The sequence below is a fragment of the Bos indicus genome, chromosome 3, assembly GCF_029378745.1.
Source record: "Bos indicus isolate NIAB-ARS_2022 breed Sahiwal x Tharparkar chromosome 3, NIAB-ARS_B.indTharparkar_mat_pri_1.0, whole genome shotgun sequence".
Classification (NCBI taxonomy): Eukaryota; Metazoa; Chordata; class Mammalia; order Artiodactyla; family Bovidae; genus Bos; species Bos indicus.
Genome location: NC_091762.1, coordinates 109,202,438 through 109,223,018, shown reverse-complemented (window position 1 = coordinate 109,223,018; position 20,581 = coordinate 109,202,438). Strand labels below are relative to the sequence as shown.

The following is a 20,581-nucleotide window of genomic DNA, read 5'->3' as shown; positions in this document are numbered from 1 at the left end:
TTTGTAACAGGCAGGACAGCAGGTGCATTCCCAGGACTAGAGAAAAATTGCAATCTCTTTCATTTTATTGGTTTATAACTTTATATAAATTTCATGTGTGTGCACATGCATGCTCAGTCATGTCTGACTCTGTGACCCCATGGACTGTAACCCCCCAGGCTCCTTTTGTCCATGAGATTTTCCAGGCAAGAATACTGAAGTGGGTTGCCATTTCCTGCTCCGGGGGATCTTCCCAACCCAGGGGTCGAACCTGCATCTCCTGTGTCTCCTGCATTGGCAGGCAGATTCGTGACCACTGAGCAAACTGGGAGGCTACAGTGTGCTCACCACTAAAAACTTAGTTCCATTCATAACCACACAGCTGGCCTTCCTTACCCACTTTGTCCTCCCCCCAGCCCTCCTTCTCCTTAGTCACTGCTACTCTGTTATCCATGTACTTGTTCTTGTTTGACTTGGCTTATGCATTTTATTTTATCCTACACTCGAGTGAAACCATACAGTGTGTGTCTTTCTCTGTCTCACTTACCTCACTTACTTTTTACCCTCAGTGTTGTTACAAATGGCAAGACTTCATCTTTTTCATGGCTGAGTGTATTCCATTCTATACACTGTTGACCCTTGAACAACATGAGTTTGGACTGTGTGAGTTCACTGACATGCAGATTGTTTTCTTTTTTCTTTTGCAGATTGTTTTCAATAGTACATCTCATACATACAGCATCTGAAGTCTGTTGAATCAGTGGACATGGAACTGCAGATACAGAGGACCCATCTATATGGAGGGTAGATTATAAGTTATATTTGGATTTTCAACTGTGTCCCTAGTCTCCTCTTTGTTCAAGGGTCAATCACATATACCATACCTTCTTTATCCACTCACCAGCTGAGGGGCACTTAGGTTGTTTCCACATCTTGGCTATTGTAATGAATGCTGTGGCAAATATAGAAATACATAGATCTCTCCATGGGCTTCTCAGGTGGTAAGTGGTAAAGAATCCACCTGCCAATGCAGGAGATGCAAGAGTTGTGGGTTTGATCCCTAGGTTGGGAAGATCCTCTGGAGTAAGTAGGAAATGATAACCCACTCCAGCACTCTTGCCTGGAAAATTCCATGGACAGAGGAGCCTGGTGGGCTACACACAGTCCATGGGGTTGCAAAGAGTCGGACACAACTGAGTGACTGAACACTCATATCTTTCCAAATTAGTGGTTTTTTATTCTTCAGTTAAATACCCAGAAGTGGAAATGATGGACCATATGGCAGTTCTATTTTTTTAAATTAAAAATCACTTTTGTGGACACGATGTATGGCATGCAGGATCTTAGTTCCCCAACCAAGGATCAAACCCTTACCCACTATAGTGGGAACATGGAATCTTAACCACTGGACTTCTAAGGAAGCCCCAGTAATTGTATTCTTAATAATTTGAGGAACCTCCATACTGTTTTCCATAGTGGCTCCACCTATTTACATTCCCACCAATAATGCATGAGGATTCCCTTTCTTCACATCCTCTCCAGTGTTTTTTTCTTGACTTTTTCATCCACAGCCATCCTAACAGGCACATGGTGACATCTAATTGTTTTGATTTGCATTTCCATGATGATTAGTGATGCTGAACATCTTTTCATGCACAAATCTGCCAATTTTTTCAATCGGGTTGTTTGGGTTTTTTTTTTTTAAAATCATTGAGTTCTTTATATATTTTGGCTATTAATCTCTTATTGGATCTATGATTTGCAAATATCTTTTCCCATTTGGTAGACATCGTTTTGTTTTGTCGATTTCTTTTGCTGTGCAGAAATTTTTAGTTTGATATAGCTCCTTGTGTTTATTTTTGTTTTGGTTTCCCTTGCCTAAGGAAAGGTATCCAGAAAGATTGATAAGAGTGATGTTAAAGGGCAAACCACCACTTTTTTTTCTAGGAGTTTTATGGTTTCAGGTCTTATATTCAACTCTGATCCATTTTGATTTACTAGCAGAAAGAGAAGTTAGGAAAACAATCCCATTTATGATTGCAACTGCAAAAACTAAAATATCTAGGAATAAATTTAACCAGGAGGGTAAGACCTGTACACTGAAAAATATAAGCCATTTTTGAATGAAAGTAAAGAAACACCAAGAAATGGAAAGATATTTCATGCTCATGAGCTGAAAGAATTACCATTGGTAATTAAAATGCCCATATTACCTAGAGCAAAACATAGTCTCAATGTAAACCCTATCAAAATCTTAGTGACATTTTTCACAAAAAATAGAACAAAATTTCTAAAATTTATATGGAACTGCAAAAGGCCAATTACCTAGAACAATTCTGAGAAAAAAACCAAAGCTGAAGGTATCACATTCCCTGATTTCAGATTGTATTACAAAGGTATAGTAATCAAAATAGCACAGTAGTGGCCAGAAAGACACATAGATCAATGGAACAGAACTGAAATCTCAGAAATAAACCCACACATATATGGACAATTAATTTATGACAAAGAAGCAAAGAACATACAGTTGAGAAAAGATAGTCTCTTCAATAAATGGTCTTGGAAATACTAGACAGCCACATGCAAAAGTACAGAACTAGGCCTCTATTTCACATCATACACAAAGTTGCAATCCTAAAATCTGCATAGACTGTCAACAGCCATGGTGAAATACTTTAAAATTTATTTTAAAATTCAGGTTTAATAAACAATTTAAGCTTACACCTAAAGGAAATATAAAAAGAACAAACTAACACCAAAGTTAATAAAATAAAAGAAATAATAATGATCATGTTGTTGTTCAGTTGCTAAGTTGTGTCACATTCTTTGCAACCCCATGGACTGCCGCATGCCAGCCTCCCCTGTCCTTCACTATCTCCTGGAGCTTGCTGAGATTCATGTCCTTTGTATTGGTAAGGCTATCTATATTCCTATTGTTATTTTAGTCTCTGTCTTTAATCATGTTGTTGTTGTTGAAATAGAGACTAAAAAACAATAGAGAAAGACCAATGAAAATAAGAGATGGTTCTTTGAAACGATAAATACAATTGATAAAACTTTAGCCAAACTCATCAAGGAAAAAAGAGAGAATGCCCAAATGAATAAAATCAGAAAGAGAAGTTAAAAGAGAAATATAATCATATGAGATTACCATGAACAATTATATGCCAATAAAATAGATAACCTAGAAGAAATGGGTAAATTCCTGAAAATGTACAATCTCCCAAGACTGAATCAGGAAGAAATAAAAAATAGAACTAGACCAGATATCAGTAATGATACTGAACAAGTAATTTTAAAACTCCCAAAAAACAAAAGTCCAGGACCAGACAACTCCACAGGTTAATTCTACTAAACACTTAAAGAAGTGCTAACACCAATCCTTCTCAAATGATTCCAAAAGACTGAAGAGGAAGGCATGCTCCTAAAGTTATTCTACAGTACCAGCACCGCCCGATACCAAAACCAGGAAAAGATACCACAAAAAGGGGGGAATTACTGGCTAATCTCACTGATAAACATGGATGCAAAAATCTTCTACAAAACGTGAGCAAAGCAAATTCAACATATAGTAGAAGGTTCATATACCATGACCAAGTAGGATTTATTCCAGGAATGCAAGAATGGTCCAGTATCCACAAATCAGTCAATGTGCTACACCACATAACAAACTGAAGAATAAAATCATGATCATCTCAATCAATGTGGAAAAAGTGTTTGACACAATTCAACATCCTCTTATGATAAAAAAGAAGGGAAAAAAACCTCTCAACAAAGGGAGTATAGAGGGAACATACCTCAGCACAATAAAGGCCATATCTGACAAATGAACAGACAACATACTCAAAGGTGAAAAGCTGAAAGCATTTCCCCTAAGATCAGGAAGAAGACAAGGCTGACCACCCTCACCACTTCTATTCAATTCAGTATTGAAAGTCTTAGTCACAGCAATCGGACAAGAAAAAGAAAAAAAGGAATTCATATTAGAAAGGAAGAAGTGGAACTGTTGCTGTTTGCAGATGACATGATACTATATATAGAAAATCATAAAGATGATACTAAAAAACTATTAGAACTAATAAATGAATTCAGTTAAGTTGCAGAATATACAATTAATATACAGAAATATATTGCATTTCTAAACACTAACAACAAAGTATCAAAAAGAGAAATTAAGAAAATAGTCTCACTTAAAATTACATCAAAAGAACAAAATACCTTGGGATAAATCTAACTAAGGAGGCAAAAGGCCTGTATTCAGAAAATTAGAAGACGTTGATAAAAAAATTGAAGATGGCACAAACAGATGGAAAGATATACTATTCTCATGGAATGGAAGAGTTAATATTATTAAAATAACCATACTAACCAAAGCAAATGAAATTCCTATCAAAATACAAATGGTATTTTTTTTCACAGAACTATAAAAAATAATTCAAAGATTTGTATGGAAACACAGAAGACCAAATAGCCAAAACGACCTTGAGAAAGAATAACAAAGCTTGAGGTATCACACACTCTGGTTTCAAACTATACTACAAAGTTAAAGTAATCAAAACAGTATGTCACTGACACAAAAACCAAATAGCTCAATGGAGTAGAATAGAGAGCCCAGAAATAAGCCAACAATTATATGGTCAATTAATCTACAAAAAAGGAGGCAAGAATATGCAATGGAGGAAGAGACAGCCTCTTCAATAAGTGGTGCTGGAAAAACTAGAGAGCCACTTGCAGAAGAATCAAACTGGACTGCGTTCTCAGACCATATACAAAAACAAACTCAAAATGGATTAAAGACCTGAATATAAGACCTGAAACCATAAAACTCTTAGAAGAAAACATAGGCGGTACATTCTTTAACATTGGTCTTAGGAACATTTTTCTGGATATGTGTCCTCAGGCAAAGGAAACAAATGCAAAAGTAAACAAATAGTATTACACCAAACCAAAAAGATTTTGCACAGTGTAGGAAACAATCAACAAAATGAAAAGGTAGCCTACTGAACAGGAGAAAATATTCGCAGACTTAATATCCAAAATATACAAAGAACTCATACAACTCAACATCACAAAAACAAACAACTCAATTGAAAAATGGACCAACAGGTACATGAGAAGAAAGCCAGTATCACTCACCATCAGGGAAATGCAAATCAGGACTTGAATGAGCTGTCATTTCACACTTGTCACAAAGGCTGTTATCAAAAAGGCAACAAATAAGTGTTACCAGGAATGTGAAGAAAAGGGAACGCTTGTGCATGGATGGTGAGAATGTAAACTGGTGCAGCTACTGTGGAAAACAGTGTGGACTTTTCTCAGAAAATTAAAAATAGAACTACCATATTGTCCAGCAATTCCACTTGTGAGTATTTTTACAAAGAAAATAAAAACACCAATTCAAAAGCATATGTGCACGCCAATATTCAGTGCAGCATTATTCACAATAGCCAATATATGGAAGCAACCTAAGTGCCCACTGATAGTTGAGTGTGTAAAAATGTTGTGGTGTGTGTTTATAATAGAATATTACTCAGCCATAAAAAGAATGAAGTCTTGACCTTTGTGACAACGTGGATGGACCTAGAAGGTATTATACTAAGCAAAGTAAGTCAGAGAAAAACAAATACCAGGTGATTTCACTTATATGTGGACTCTAAAACACAAATCAAATCAACAAACAGAACAAAATAGTCACAGAGAGCAAACAGGTGGTTGCCAGAGAGAGGGGTTGAGAAATGAATGAAACAGGTGAAGGAAATTAAGAGGTACAAACTTCCAGCTACAAAACAAATGAGTCACGGGGCTGAAAGGTACCGCATGGGAAATAACAGTCAATAATTCTGTAATATCCCTATATGGTGATGGATGTTAACTAGACTTATCATGGTGATAATTTTGTAACATATAGAAATGTTGAATCACTATTTTATGCATCAGGTACTAACACCATCTTGTAGGTCAATTATATTTCAAAAATAAGCTCATAGAGAAAGAGATCAGTTGCAGATGACATTGACACTTTATGTAGAGAACCCTAAGGCTCCACACAAAAGCTACGAGAACTAATAAATGAATTCAGCAAGGCAGCAGGATACAAGATTAACATATTGAAATTTGTTGCATTTTTTACACTAATAATGAAATATCAGAAAGATAAAGATTAAAAAAAAGTGCCATTCAAAATCATGTCCAAAAAAAGATACCTAGGGATAAATTTAACCAAAGAAGTTAAAGACCTATACACTGACATCTATGAAACACTGGTAAAGGAAACCAAAGCTGATTCAAAGGAATGGAAAGATATTCCATGCTCTTGGATTAGAAGAATTAATACTGTTAAACTGGTCAAACTACTCAAAGTAATCTTCATATTTAATGTGATCCTTATCAAGATATTCTTGAAATTTTTCAAATAATACTAGAATTTATATAGAACCACAAAAGACCCAGAATTGACAAAGCAATCCTAAAAAGAACAAAGCTGGAGGCATAATCCTCCCAGATCTTAGACAATACTACAAAGTTACAATAATCAAAACAGCATGGTGTTGGCTCAGAAATAAACATATGGGTCAATGGGACAGAATAAAGAGGCCATAAATAAATCCACACACCTATGGTCAATTAATCTACAACAAAAGAGGCAAAGAATATTCGATGAAGAAAAGGCAATCTCTTCAACAAGTCGTGTTGGAAAATCTGGACAGCTACTTGTAAACCAATGCAATTAGAACACCCCCTCACACCACATACAAAAATAAACTGAAAATGACTTGAAATATAAGACACAACAGCATAAAAATCCTAAAAGAGAACACAGGAAAAAAATTCTCTGACAGAAATCATAGCATTTTTTTAGATCAGTTTCCCAAGGCAAAGAAAAAGCAAAAATAAACAAATGGGACCTAATCAAACTTAAAAGCTTTTTCAAAGCAAAGGAAATCATTAGAATGAAAAGACAACCTATGGAATGGGAGAAAATATTTGCAAATGATTCTACCAACAAGGGATTAATATCCAAAATATACTGCTGCTAAGTGCTTCAGTCGTGTCCAACTCTGTGCAATCCCATAGATGGCAGCCCACCAGGCTCCCCCATCCCTGTGATTCTCCAGGCAAAAACACTGGAGTGGGTTGCCATCCTTCTCCAATGCATGAAAGTGAAAAGTGAAAGGGAAGTCGCTCGGTCGTGTCCGACTCTTAGCGACCCCATGGACTGCAGCCTATCAGGCTCCTCCGTCCATGGGATTTTCCAGGCAAGAGTACTGGAGTGGGGTGCCATTGCCTTCTCTACCAAAATATACTAGCACCTCATAAAACTCAATGTTAAAATAAAAAAATGGGAAGAAGACCTAAATAGACATTTCTCAAAAGCAGACATACGGATGATCAATGGACACATGAAAACATGCTCAACTCTGCTAATTATTAGAGAAATGCACGTTAAAACCACAATGAAGTATTACCTCACATTAGTCAGAATGGCTACCATCAAAAAAAAATCTACAAATAATAAATGCTGGAGAAAAGGGAACCCTCCTACACTGTTGGTGGGAATGTAGATTGGTGGAGAAACTATGAAAAATAGTGTTCATGTTCTTTTAAAAAACAAAAACTAGAGCCAAGATGTAATCCAGCAATCCCATTCCTGGGCATATACCCTGAAAAGATTAAAAACCTCTAATTCAAAAAGATATATATACCTCAATGTTCATAGCAGCATAATTTACAATAGCCAAGACATGAAAGCAACCCAAGTGTCCATCAACAGATAATTAGTTTAAGATGAGGTAGATATACATGATGGAGAATTACTCAGCCATAAAAAGAATAAAACATTGCCATTTGTAGCAATATGGATAGATTGCATAAAGAAAACAGAGAGAAAATCATACTAAGTGTTGTTAAGTCAGACAGAGAAAGAGAAATATCATATGATATCACTTTATGTGGAATCTAAAAAATAATACAAATGAATTATTGATATATAATACAAAATGATATATAATACAAAACAGAAATAGACTCACAGACAGAAAACAAACTTATGGTTACCAAAGGGGAAAGGGAGGAGGGGAAGGATAAATAACAGTATAGTATTAACAGAGACAAACCACTATACATAAAAGAAATAAGCAACAAGGATTTGCTGTATAGCACAGGGTACAATATTCAGTATCTTGTAATAACCTATCATGGAAAATAATCTGAAAAAAATAGCTGGATCACTTTACTATACACCTGAAACTAATAAAATATTGTAAACCAACTATACTTCAGTTTTTTTTTTTTTTAAAGAAAGAAGAATAGATTAGATATGTGGTTACCTGAGCAAGGGGTTTGGGGAAGGCAGAATTGGATGAAGGTGGTCAAAAGGTACAAACTTTCAGTTATAAAATAAATAAGTACTAGTGATGTAACATACAACATGACATATAATTAACACTGCAGAAAGTTTTATCTATGAAAGTTGTTGAGACAGTAAATTGTGAGTTCCCATCACAAGAAAATACTTTTTCATTTCTTTTACATGTATATGAGATTACAGATGTTTGCGAAACTTATTGTGGTAATCAATTCTTGCCATATGTACCATAAGTCAGATCACTACGTTGTACACCTTAAACCTGTATACAAGTGTTGTATATCGATTATGTCTCAATAAAACTGGAAGACAAAATACAGACTTAAAGACATCCTCCTGTAAACCCTGCACTTTGAACAAACACAAAGACAGAGTTTTCTGCATCACCATCTGGTGTGAATTAGCAGGGGAACCAAAAGCAGCGCAGGGGTCATAATAACGGTAACAAGAATCACTAATACCTACTGAGTCTATGTTCTAAGCCTTCTCCACTCATTAACTCATTTAATCCTCGTAACAACTCAATGAGGGGATTCTACTATTATTCTAATTTTTTCAGAGGAGGAAATGGAGGCTCAGAGAAGTTAGTAATTTGTCCAAAACTGCACATTTCTGCAGATCCAGGAATCATGCTCTGCTCTGATTTTTCAAAGAATACATACTAAGATTGTAAATAGCATACTGGTAATGAGCATTTAGCCCAGAACCAAGAAAGAATGTCCTTCCTAAGCCTCAACTGGGAAAGGATCTCACCTGGTAATTAACACCAGCATCCAGAGAGTCCTTAAGTCTGTAGGTTATTCACAAATTAGCACTGCTAGATTTATGGTGTGGGGTTCTCATTCTATGTCTGGGTTCAATCTTTCCAACTAATTCTTCCATTGCCTTAAAGATGATAATATAACAACAACAAAAACAAAAATATTCGAGCATTTACAAGCAGAAGGAATTAGGCCATGAGAATAAGACAGATGAAAGCTTATTTTCCACAAAAACAGACCAAGTCAATGCCCCCTTCTAGCATGGGCCCATTCATGCCTGAGTGGGCTGCTTGTCCTCCTTGTCCAGGAGAGGGCTCTTCTCCACCACCCTTACCTCCACATGGCCTTTGATGAGAGGTTGGCAGCCTCCAGGCTGTGGGTAAGAAATGGACTTTTGTCTCGTTAAGGATCTCTGTCTTAAGATCTACCTTCAAGTTCTAAATGATATCTACAACCTGACATTTCCGAAATCAAACATAGCATCTTCTCCCCCAAACTATGCTTTCTCTGACCTTCCCATCTCAGGGAAGGGTACCAATGCCCTTCAGTGGTCCAGACTAGAAACCTTGGTATCATTTTCACCTCCCAGCCCCATCTCTTGCATCACCTTTTTGTCCCCCAGATGACTCTGGGATCTGTCTTTGCCATCTCCATCGTCACCCTCCAGCCCACGCCCTGCACTGTGGCACCAGCTCCTTCCTGCTCCCTCCACCCTCTCTTTTCCCAGTCTGCCCTCCACACATCAGCCCCAGGGACGCCCAAAGCACAAACTCAGCAATGCCAGTGCTCAGTTTCAGCCTCCCTGGCTTCCTCCCACCCAGAGGATCAGGGCCCAGTTTTCTTTCTGGTTTTCAACATCTTCATAAATCTGGCTCGCATCGACCTTTCTGCCTTATCTTTGAGTCTATCCAAGTGCATATCTCCCCATCAGTTTCTCAACCACTCCATTAACTTCCACACTTTTATGCATTTGCTCATGACATTATGTTCCTTATTAACAGTGACAAAGTATTTGATGCCTTCTCAGGCATTAGGTACTGTGCCAAATGCTTTATGAGCATCATCTTGTTTAATCTTTACAGTATCCCTAAATATCAGATTCTCACCATACTATGAATGAGGAAACTGAGACTTAGGGTAGTAACTTCTCCATTCCCATCTGGATCCCAGGTGTGCCCAGGTATGTCCTGACTACAGCTCAGTCTTTGGTTTGACACTTACCTGTCCCTGTTTCCATGTTGGCCCCCCAACTAGACTGCAGGACCTGTAAGGAAAGTATCATCCTGTGTCCAGTACAGCGCCACGCCATGCTTAGTGACTCAGTTGTGTCCGATTATTTGTGACCCCATGGACTGCAGCCCATCAGGCTCCTCTGTCCATGGTCCTCCAGCAAGAATACTGGAGTGGGTTGTCATGCCCTCCTCCAAAGGGATCTTCCCAACCCAGGGATCAAAACCCAGGTCTCCCACATTGCAGGCAGATTCTTTACCATGTGAGCCACCAAGGAAGCCCAAGAATACTGGAGTGGGTGACCTATCCCTTCTCCAGGGGATCTTCCCAACCCAGGAATCTAACTGCGGTCTCCTATATTGCAGGCAGATTCTTTACCAGCTGAGCTACCAGGGAGCAGGTGGGAATACAACCCACATCAGTCCCTGTGTGTCTGAACTCTAAGAGTAGCCTTTTTCTAATTCATGCATTAATTCAACAAGTGTTTACTGAACATCTGCTGCTGCTGCTGCTGCTGCTGCTAAGTCACTTCAGTCATGTCCGACTCTGTGGGACCCCATAGATGGCACCCCACCAGGCTCTGCCATCTCTGGGATTCTCCAGGTAAGAACACTGGAGTGGGTTGCCATTTCCTTCTCCAGTGCATGAAAGTGAAAAGTAAAAGTGAAGTCGCTCAGTCGTGTCTGACTCTTCGAGACCCCATTAAAGGATTGTTTCTAGAGTTGGGGAGATAGTGTTGATCTAAGCAAGGAGTACGTCAAGGCTGTATATTGTCACCCTGCTTATTTAACTTATATGCAGAGTACATCATGAGAAACACTGGGCTGGAAGAAGCACAAGCTGGAATCAAGATTGCTGGGAGAAATATCAATAACCTCACATATGCACACAACACCATCCTTATGGCAGAAAGTGAAGAGGAACTAAAAAGCCTCTTGATGAAAGTGAAGGAGGAGAGTGAAAAAGTTGGCTTAAAGCTCAACATTCATAAAACTAAGATCATGGCATGTGGTCCCATCCCTTCATGGAAAATAGATGGGGAAACAGTGGAAACAGTGTCAGACTTTATTTTGCGGGGCTCCAAAATCACTGCAGATGGTGATTGCAGCCATGAAATTAAAAGACGCTTACTCCTTGGAAGGAAAGTTATGACCAACCTCGATAGCATATTGAAAAGCAGAGACATTACTTTGCCAACAAAGGTCTGTCTAGTCAAGGCTATGGTTTTTCCAGTGGTCATGTATGGATGTGAGAGTTGGACAGTGAAGAAAGCTGAGTGCCGAAGAATTGATGCTTTTGAACTGTGGTGTTGGAGAAGACTCTTGAGAGTCCCTTGGACTGCAAGGAGATGCAACCAGTCCATCCTAAAAGAGATCAGTCTTGGGTGTTCATTGGAAGGACTGATGTTGAAGCTGAAACTCCAATACTTTGGCCACCTCATGTGAAGAGTTGACTCATTTGAAAAGACCCTAATGCTGGGAAGGATTGGGGACAAGAGGAGAAGGGGACGACAGAGGATGAGATGGCTGGATGGCATCACCAACTTGATGGACACAGGTTTGGGTAGACTCCGGGAGTTGGTGATGGACAGGGAGGCCTGGTGTGCTGTGATTCATGGGGTCACAAAGAGTCGGACATGACTAAGTGACTGAACTGAACTGAACTGAAGCAAATAATCTTCCTGCCTTTTAAGTACTAACCTTCTTGTTATAAAAAGCTATGAGAAGAATTAACAGGTAATATGATAGCAAGTATCTACAGAGGGCTTTTTTTTTTTTTTTTTAATGATTTTCCCAAGGGAAGGTCAATGCAACAAACATTTATTGCTACCTTCTCAGTGCAGGGGGATAAAAAAAAATTGGATAAGAGTAGTTGTCTCCTTCGGAGAAGGCAATAGCACCCCACTCCAGTACTCTTGCCTGGAAAATCCCATGGATGGAGGAGCCTGGTAGGCTGCAGTCCATGGGGTCGCTAAGAGTCGGACAGGACTGAGCGACTTCACTTTCACTTTTTCACTTTCATGCATTGGAGAAGGAAATGGCAACCCACTCCAGTGTTCTTGCCTGGAGACTCCCAGGGGCAGGACAGCCTGGTGGGCTGACATCTATGGGGTCACACAGAGTTGGACACGACTGAAGTGACTTAGCAGCAGCAGTTGTCTTCTTGAGTTGCTCACAGATTGAAGGGGTAAAGAGTCAAAGAAATCATTAACAATAAGGATGATGGCTATTCTGTTGTGATTAATATGAAGTGCTTTAGGGAATGAAAATGGCCAGGAGAAATCCTAGAAGGCTTCTTAGAGGATGTGATCTTTAAGCAAGGCCTCGAAGAGTGAGTAGAAGCTGATCAAGCAGCATAGTAAAAGCACCGAATGGGCAGAGGAACAGCAGGAGTGAAGCATGAAAGAGTCTGGTGATTGTAGCAAGCAGGCAGGGGCCAGGTGTGGTCATGGCCCCGCCCGCCAGGCCGTCTCCGCCCAGGCATCAGTTTTCTCAGTCCCTGACTCAGAAAGACATGCTGCCTCTAGGAACTGCTGCTCCTTTCTCCAGCACTATGCTCGGCTCACAGCAGACACCCTGTGACTGCATCTCCATAGCATCTTTCAGCAGGCACTGGGGCTGCCAGCGAGGCCAGCGTGGGGGAGGGGACAGTCTTGTGGGGAAGCACAGTGGGAGCGCCTCCCAGGCTGGCGAGCATCCTCATTTTCAGAAGAGAGGCACGTGATGCAGGAGAAAGGATGGAACACCCCTCCTACCTGGACAGCCAGTTTGATCCAGGCTGTCAGCAGAAGTGTGCAGGCTGCAGTTGTGGAAACCTGCTTGGCTCCTAGTTCTTAGAAGCAAGGCCTATGTCCCCACCCCTACCTCCCCCACACTCAGCCCTACCCTGAACTGAGGACTAAGGACCACAGCTGAGCAGGGCTGGGAGGGAATTCAGGAGCCACGGTGTACTAGCCCCTGAAAGTTAGTCTGTACTGACTGTGTGTCCAGCTCTGAGAGCTCATCTTGTCCGGCCTGGCTTGCTTGTCTAACGCCTCATTTCTCTAGAAGCACCAGAACACAGTGGTCTGGAGCCAGACTGCTTTGGTACAGTTCACATCCAGGCTCAGCCACTGACTAGCCATTACTCATCTGCTCTGAATGTCAGTTTTCGCATCTGTGAAATGGAAATTTCACCTCCCCAGTGCTGCTGGATGGGCTAGAGCAAGTGATACACCTAAAGCTCTTGGCCCAGTGCTGGGCACATAGTGAATGTTCCTCTGATTCTCCTTCCTCGCAGCTCTCTGCCTGTAGCTTGGGATAAGGCTCTGATTCCTGAATCTATAATTCCAAGCCCCACCTCTTGCTCATGCCTGATCCCCAGAAGCCACTGTCTGCTTTGGGGTGGATTTTGGGACCCCAGCCCTCTGGGTCTGTCTCTCCAGCACCTGCCCCTGCTCCCTGCATCAAGCCGGTCCTGGCCTCTCCCATCCACCTGAAGTTAGCAGGGTCAAGTCTTCCCCAGGTACCAGCTGTGTGTTCCTGCCCAATTCTCCTCTGAGGAGGCTGGGCCCAGGCTGGCTCCCAGGGTGTCCCTGCCCCTCTGAGAGGGAGCCATGACTGCCCTAAAATGCCATTCCCCACACCCATGCCGGGGTTTTGCTCCAGCCAAGGCCCTCACTCTGCTTGCTGGGTAATGGTTGGGGGAGTGAGCTGATGGGCAAAAAAGAGACTCCATTTCTCTCTGGGACCAATTTGTGAGTTTTCGAAGGCGGCTCTCGCTCTCTGTTTCTGCCTCATCTCTGCCTGCCTGCTGCTCCCTCTCATTCCACTGGCTCTTAGGATTCTGAAGGAGGCCAGAGAGGTGGGAATCACCCTCTACCGGCCAGTCAGGAGGGAAAGCAAATGCCCATCCAGAGGAGGGGGGTGGACAGTGAGGAGTAGCCCGCAGGGGCCTGGGAGGGCCAGAGAGAGGGTGAGTCCTGCAGGTAGACGCCTATGTAGACCCGTCCTCTTTGGTGCCCTTTTCTCTTGAAAAGAGGTGGTGATGCCCAGTGGCTAGGAGCACAGCCTGGAGTTCCAGGGGGGAGGGATTTGAGGCCCAGTTCCACCCCTGCTAGCTGCTCACAGGATGGTAGAGAGGTCAGCCAGCCCCAACTCCTCCGCCACCTACAGGCTACAGGCACTCAGATAAGCTTGTCAAGCTCTGGGTGTCTCAAACTCCTTAACTACAGATTTGCAGAGCGATCGTGCTGGTATTTGAGTTTAGTCATACACTAAGTATTATTAGGATTGTCTGTGTGACCTTGTAACGTTGCTTAACCTCTCTGAACAATATCTCGACTCACAGGGTTTGGGAGGATTGAAAGAGATGCTACACGGATAGCCCTCAGCAGAGAACTTGATAAACTGCAGTGAGTGTTGTTTCTATGACCATATTTCACTGATTCAAAATCACACTTTTTTTTTTCCTCCGCATTTTAACATCCCTGAAATGGAGATGAGTCTTGCAATAGATGATAAGAAAGCACTGTGTCATAGTTTAATTGGTGGCATTTTTTTCTTTCTTAGGGAAGTACATCAAATTACGCATCTTACTGTCAGTGGTGTTTCAGTATTTATGAAATCAAAACAGACCAAGGCAAGGAGAGTCTCACCAAGGACCTGGCCCTGCTGTGTCCTGAGGGTATCCAACTGGTCTTGCTCCCCATCCCTAGCCCCCCCGGGAACAAGTTCTTCTGGCTACCTGGGGTCCAATGTCCCCTCCTAATCCACCTGCCTCTCCATCACCTGCCTGCTCTTTCTTCCGGGAGTGAGGTCAATGTCCTTCAGGACAGGGAAGCTCTTGAACAGAGAAGCATCTCCTCTGCTTTTATGTTGCTTGTGAGGGCCCCGAGAGGTGAAGGTGGCTGAGAGCTGATGGCCAGGCAGTGAGTGTGCACTGGGGTCCTGAGCCACCAGGTGGGAGCACAGCATCTTCACCCCCCTCCAGTGACCCCAGGACTGTGGGAGAACAGGACACAGACCTGAGCTGGCTGCATGTCAGGCCCAGAAGGGTGGGTTCTAAAGTGAGTGATGCACCCAGAGCTCTGGCTGCTTCCTGGTTTCTATGGAAGGAATATGAAGCTGAGAAGCCCAGGAAAGGCGAGATTTAAGGGAGGCCAGGTCACACTTTCTGTCCTATGGCTGGCATCCCCTGACCTTCTCAGCCAACACAGCACCCCCAAACCTCTGAAAGTGCCGCTGCAGCCTCAGTGGTTTCAACCCCCTCCCTGGCATCCTTTACCAGCAGCTAAGTGGTTAATGAAAGTGAAAGTCCCTCAGTCGTGTCCGACTCTTTGTGGACTGCAGCCTGCCAGGCTCCTCTGTCCATGGGATTCTCCAGGCAAGAATTCTGGAGTGGGTTGCCATTTCCTTCTCCAGGGGATCTTCCTAACCCAGGGATTGAACCTGGGTCTCCTGCATTGCAGCCAGATTCCTTACCGTTTGAGCCACCAGGCCTAATCCTAAAAGGAACTTTGACTGGCTGCTGCCCCTCCTCCCAGACCCAGACTGGCGGTTACTTGTACAGAGTATCACCCCTGCCTCCCCTAAGGTAATTCCAGCTTTCAGCTTCCTTGGGATCAGTCCTGACTCTATGGGGCCATGGGCTTACTCAGCCTCAAGGAAGTAAACCTTATCTGGGGACCACTCTGTGCCTGGCCCTGTAGCCTGGACTTCACACAGACTTCCTCCCTGAGTCCTTCCAACAGATCCAAGAGGTGAAGGAGGAAACTGAGGCTCAGGGGTGCAGCTGCCTGCCCAAGCAGAGGCCAGGAGGCACTCAGAGTGCTGGATCTGTCTGCTGGTATCTCCTGGCTCACATAGCACCCTCCACTCCTTAACCTCTCCTGCAATCTTGAATCTATCCACGAAGCATGATTAAAGGTGGGAAGGTGGTGTTTATCCGGACCTTGGGGTAAAGCAGGCCATGCTGCTAGCTGCAGCCTGGGGCCCATGCCGAGCAGGGAGAGGCACTCCCAGCTCTCACCCTTGGTCTGCAAAGCCATTAAATATGCAGGATCTCATCTTGTTCCTGGGAAGCTTGAGGGCTCCGAGTCATAGGAGGTGACATTGCTCTCCAACAGGTAAGTTGTTCAACAGATGGGCAGTCGAGTGGCAAAGAAATACATTATTAATGCTTCTGGTTAAATTAACTGATTAAAACCACCCCAGGTAAAAATGTACGTATCAGCGCTCAGCCCATAGCAAATGAGGAATTAATGGAATATGGCTGCGTCTTTGTAATGAAACACAGACAGGGGCTGTCTGGAAAGGTTCTCTCTCTTCAGCAGCAGCGGCAGGGGGTGGGGGTAGGGGCCTGACCCATCTGTTAGAGGGACCTCAGCTGCTTGGCACAGGGCAAGGCAGGGAAGAGAGACCTAAGGGGGCTTCCTTGGGCCTGACTGGAGACCTGAGAATTCTGGAGTCTTTGACCCTGATTTTCTGGAGTCTTGTGGGGGAGGTTCAAGGCCAGGTGGTTCACCAGTCATGAGGTGGGGTGGCACTGGGGTTGTGGGGAGAGGACACCGTGCAGGAAGTAGGATCATCGAAATGGCTCTGGCTCTGCTCCTGCAGACTTTACGCACGTCAATTGCCTGGCAGGGCCTCCGTTTTCTCATCTGTAAATTGGGGAAGAGAATGAAACAATCCTCAACACTCTCCTCCCAGTTTTTGCTTCTCCCACATCACCGGCTTCTAGGATAAATGCTGGTGTTTACCCTGTCCTTACTCTTAGCAGATAACCTAGTAAGAGCTGAGCCCCAGACATCCCCTGCCCTTGCACGACTTATAGAAAACCCCTGTTTTGACACACAAGCACAAAAATGTGCCCACGTGTCTCTGCTGTTATGCACTGGCTGACCCCTACCGGCACACATCTGCCTCCAGGGACCCATGCACACAAGCAAGCCTGCGCACACATACACACGTGTACACTCAGAGCTCCCATATGAATGCACACACGGTTGCGTAGAAGAGGAAGCCCTGTCCTGGCCAGGCGCAGGCAGGAGATAGCAGCAGAGTGAGAGGCAGGGAGGGTGCTGCTATAGGGCAGAGGATCAAGGGCCACTTTTCTCACCAACGAAATAGGTTTCTTGCCAGGGTTTCAGGAGCTCCCAGAGGCTGTGACCCAATTTAGACAAGAGTGAGGTTTTGAATAAATTAAAAGTAATCACATCCTCACCAGGGCTTCCCTTGATCCAGAGACCTGAAGTGGCTGCAGTCCCACAACCCCAGTCTTGACGGTGCCTGGACTAACAGCAGGGGTTGGTGCTGGATCCTTCCCACTCGCCCCCAACGTGGCTCAGGAGCTCTCCAAGGTGCTGACTGGCTGAGGGCAGGGAGAGATTGGCTAGGAGATGCTATCCTCCTCCATCACTAGGTTACCAGCCGTAGGTAGGGTGGGGAGCAGCAGGGGTGTGGGCTCGCTACTGAGCCCCAGCATTCTCTCTCACACGCTTCTGGCTGTAGGTGCCACGCTGAAGAAGTGGGAGGGAGGCGCCAGCCAGGAGCCTCCCAATCACTCCCAGCCTGCGAGGAGGCCCTAGAGAGGGTCAGCACTAGCATCACAGTATCATTAGCTGTTTACCCTGAGAAAGTTCACACTTCTGGAGGCCGCGCTCGAGCTGTCAGAAACACCGCACGCAGTGCTGGCAGCTCTGCCAACTGTGCTCCCTAGGGCCCAGCTAAACAAATATTTAGCAGGCACCGGGCCCTCCAGCACACGTGCACACACCTGCTCACGTGGGGCACAGCATGCCGACACTCAGATACAAACATCCACGCAGACTTACTCCCCAGACACACAGGGACCCAGAGACACAAGTGCCGTCGATACACAAACAGATGCGCACACGCAGACATGCACACACAAACCCACATGTCATATACACTGAGCGCTTACCATGTGTGTTATTTCCAAATGATTAATTGGTGTTATATAGTCCAACTCTCCTGACAACTCTAGATGAGAGGTGTTATCATGGTCCCATTTTTCAGATAAAATTGAGTCTCCAACAGGCTGACTCCACAGCTAGAGCTCTTACCATTCACTACACCATCACACAGCTGCCCACACACACACATACATGTGTACACCCAGACACACACAGACGTGAACAAACACATAGAGACAAAGTTGGACTCACATGTTTATTCACAGAAACACATTTGCACACACACCCACACACACAGCACAAGCACTTCCATCCCCACCCATGTACCCTCTGCCTCAGTGCCTCCAGGCGGCTGGACACACTGCCCCCAGGGAGCCAGTCCATGTGCTCCGAGTCCTTTCCCTGCAACCTCCCCAGGTTCGGAGCAGGCTACCTGGCTGCTGTTGATAACAGCACTGGCAGCCGGCAAGATAAAGTGGGCTTTGACAGGGAGCAAGTCCAGATGGTGGCAGTAAGCCCCAGATGCTGTATGGAAACAAACAAGTCTGCTGAAATTGGGAGCTCAGCTACAGCCAGGCCCTGCTGAGTGGCCCTCCCAAAGGCTGGGGCTGTGCTCATAGTGCAGCCAGTATGGCCCCCGCCACGAGTCAAGCCTGAACAACAGCCTGGCAACAGAGAGGGAGGGCTCAGCTCCGGTGCCTGGACTTCTCCAGAGCCCTGGGCAGCTCAGCAAAAAAGCTACTTGGGTCTAGGCAACACAGGGGACAGAGAGGCTTTCAGTGCTCATGTGGTAGGAGTCTGGCTAGGGAACCCTAAGCATCAGCCATATCTCAGCCCCCAGTGGCCTTGCCCATTTGGGCACCTGGTCTGACCCACTGCCTCTAGGCCTCTCTGAGCACCCTCCACTGGGAGTCATCACTCACTGAGTCACCAGATCTCTACTCACTGATTTTCAAGGTCACTACTTCCTGGTTCCCAAGGTCACTAAAAATTGATGCTCTCAACCAACTTCTCAGTGATTTTCAAGGTCATTCCTCACTGACTCCCAAGGTCATGCACAATGATTTGGGTAGTGATTGGAAAGAGACACTTAAGACCATTTCTGATTGACCCCTGAGATCAGAGTGGTTCCTAGGGTCAATGCCAAGCATTTCTGAGGCTGCGTTTCTATTTGAGGAAGATCTGACTCTGTCCTCGGCCTTGGCCCTTTGGGCTCCTGACAAAAAGGCAAGTCCGGAGCAGTCAAACTTCCCAACTAGATGGTGAGTACCACAGAGCAGGGATGGTGCTGGCAGGGAGGGGTGGTGTGTGCTTCCGGGGAATTTGGTAATTGACATACAAGTTACATGCTTGAAGAGGAAGGGCTCCTCCCTTCCTCCCTCTCTTTCCCTTCCTTCCTTCTCCTGTCACCACCCCAACTTCTTCAGCAAGATCTCCCAGGCCTGTTGAAAAGGAATCTACTATTTTGTCTGGCCTGGAGAATTCCAGGGACAGAGGAGCCTAGAGGGCCACAGTCCGTAGGGTCAGAAAGAGCTGGACATGACTGAGCAGCTAACATTTTCACTTTCATTGTCTCTGGGCCAGAGCCAGCCCCCCATCACCTCTTAGATTCCCCCAAGTTCTCATATACACTCTTATTTTTTGCTGTCAAGAAAAGATCTTATTAACCCATCCTCTGACCAGGTAAGAAACTGAATCTGCCTAGGTTCTCCTGGGGAATGTGCCTGAAAAGAGTTAATAAGCCAAGAAGTAAACCTCTAAGGGTAAAATTTCAGACACAGAGTGACAGGAATAGGTTCCTTCCTAGAGCTGAGCAAACACATTCCCCTTCCCCAGGTACTGCCTGATTTGCTAAGCAAGGAAAACATACACAAATAAAGCGTCATGTCCTGACATTTGATAATTTAAGTCGAACGTCTAAGAGCATCTGCTTAATTACACGAGGAGCTGTGTGTGAACACCAAGAGACAGGCTCCAGGGGAGGCGAAGACCCCCGTTCAAGAGCGCTAACAGCCGTGCAGCTCAGGATGTGCAGAGAGATTTGTCTTTTGAGGTTAAATTAAAGCCCACGTTTCATTTTTGACGCAACCCAATTCTTCTAGTTTTCCTCCATCTACCTCCCCAAACTGGGGCCATAAGTGGGAAAGATGCATTGAACAGCAAATGCAATTCAACAAATATTATGACATGCTGTTCATCACGAGCCCTAAATATTTAACGGTTCAACTTTATGGGCTTTTCATTTTGTTTTATTTTCTTTTTTGCCAGACACGATGAATTTAGCACTAACAGGCCCCGTGCCGTGGAACTGCCACTGTCCTAGTTTGCAAA

General features: G+C 44.0%; 1 protein-coding gene across 1 annotated transcript in view; it reads right to left on the bottom strand.

The window, feature by feature from the left end:
- Positions 1 to 20,581, bottom strand: part of GRIK3 (glutamate ionotropic receptor kainate type subunit 3) — a 251,143-nt gene that overhangs the window by 115,094 nt on the left and 115,468 nt on the right. The gene's annotated exons all lie outside the window — the stretch shown is intronic.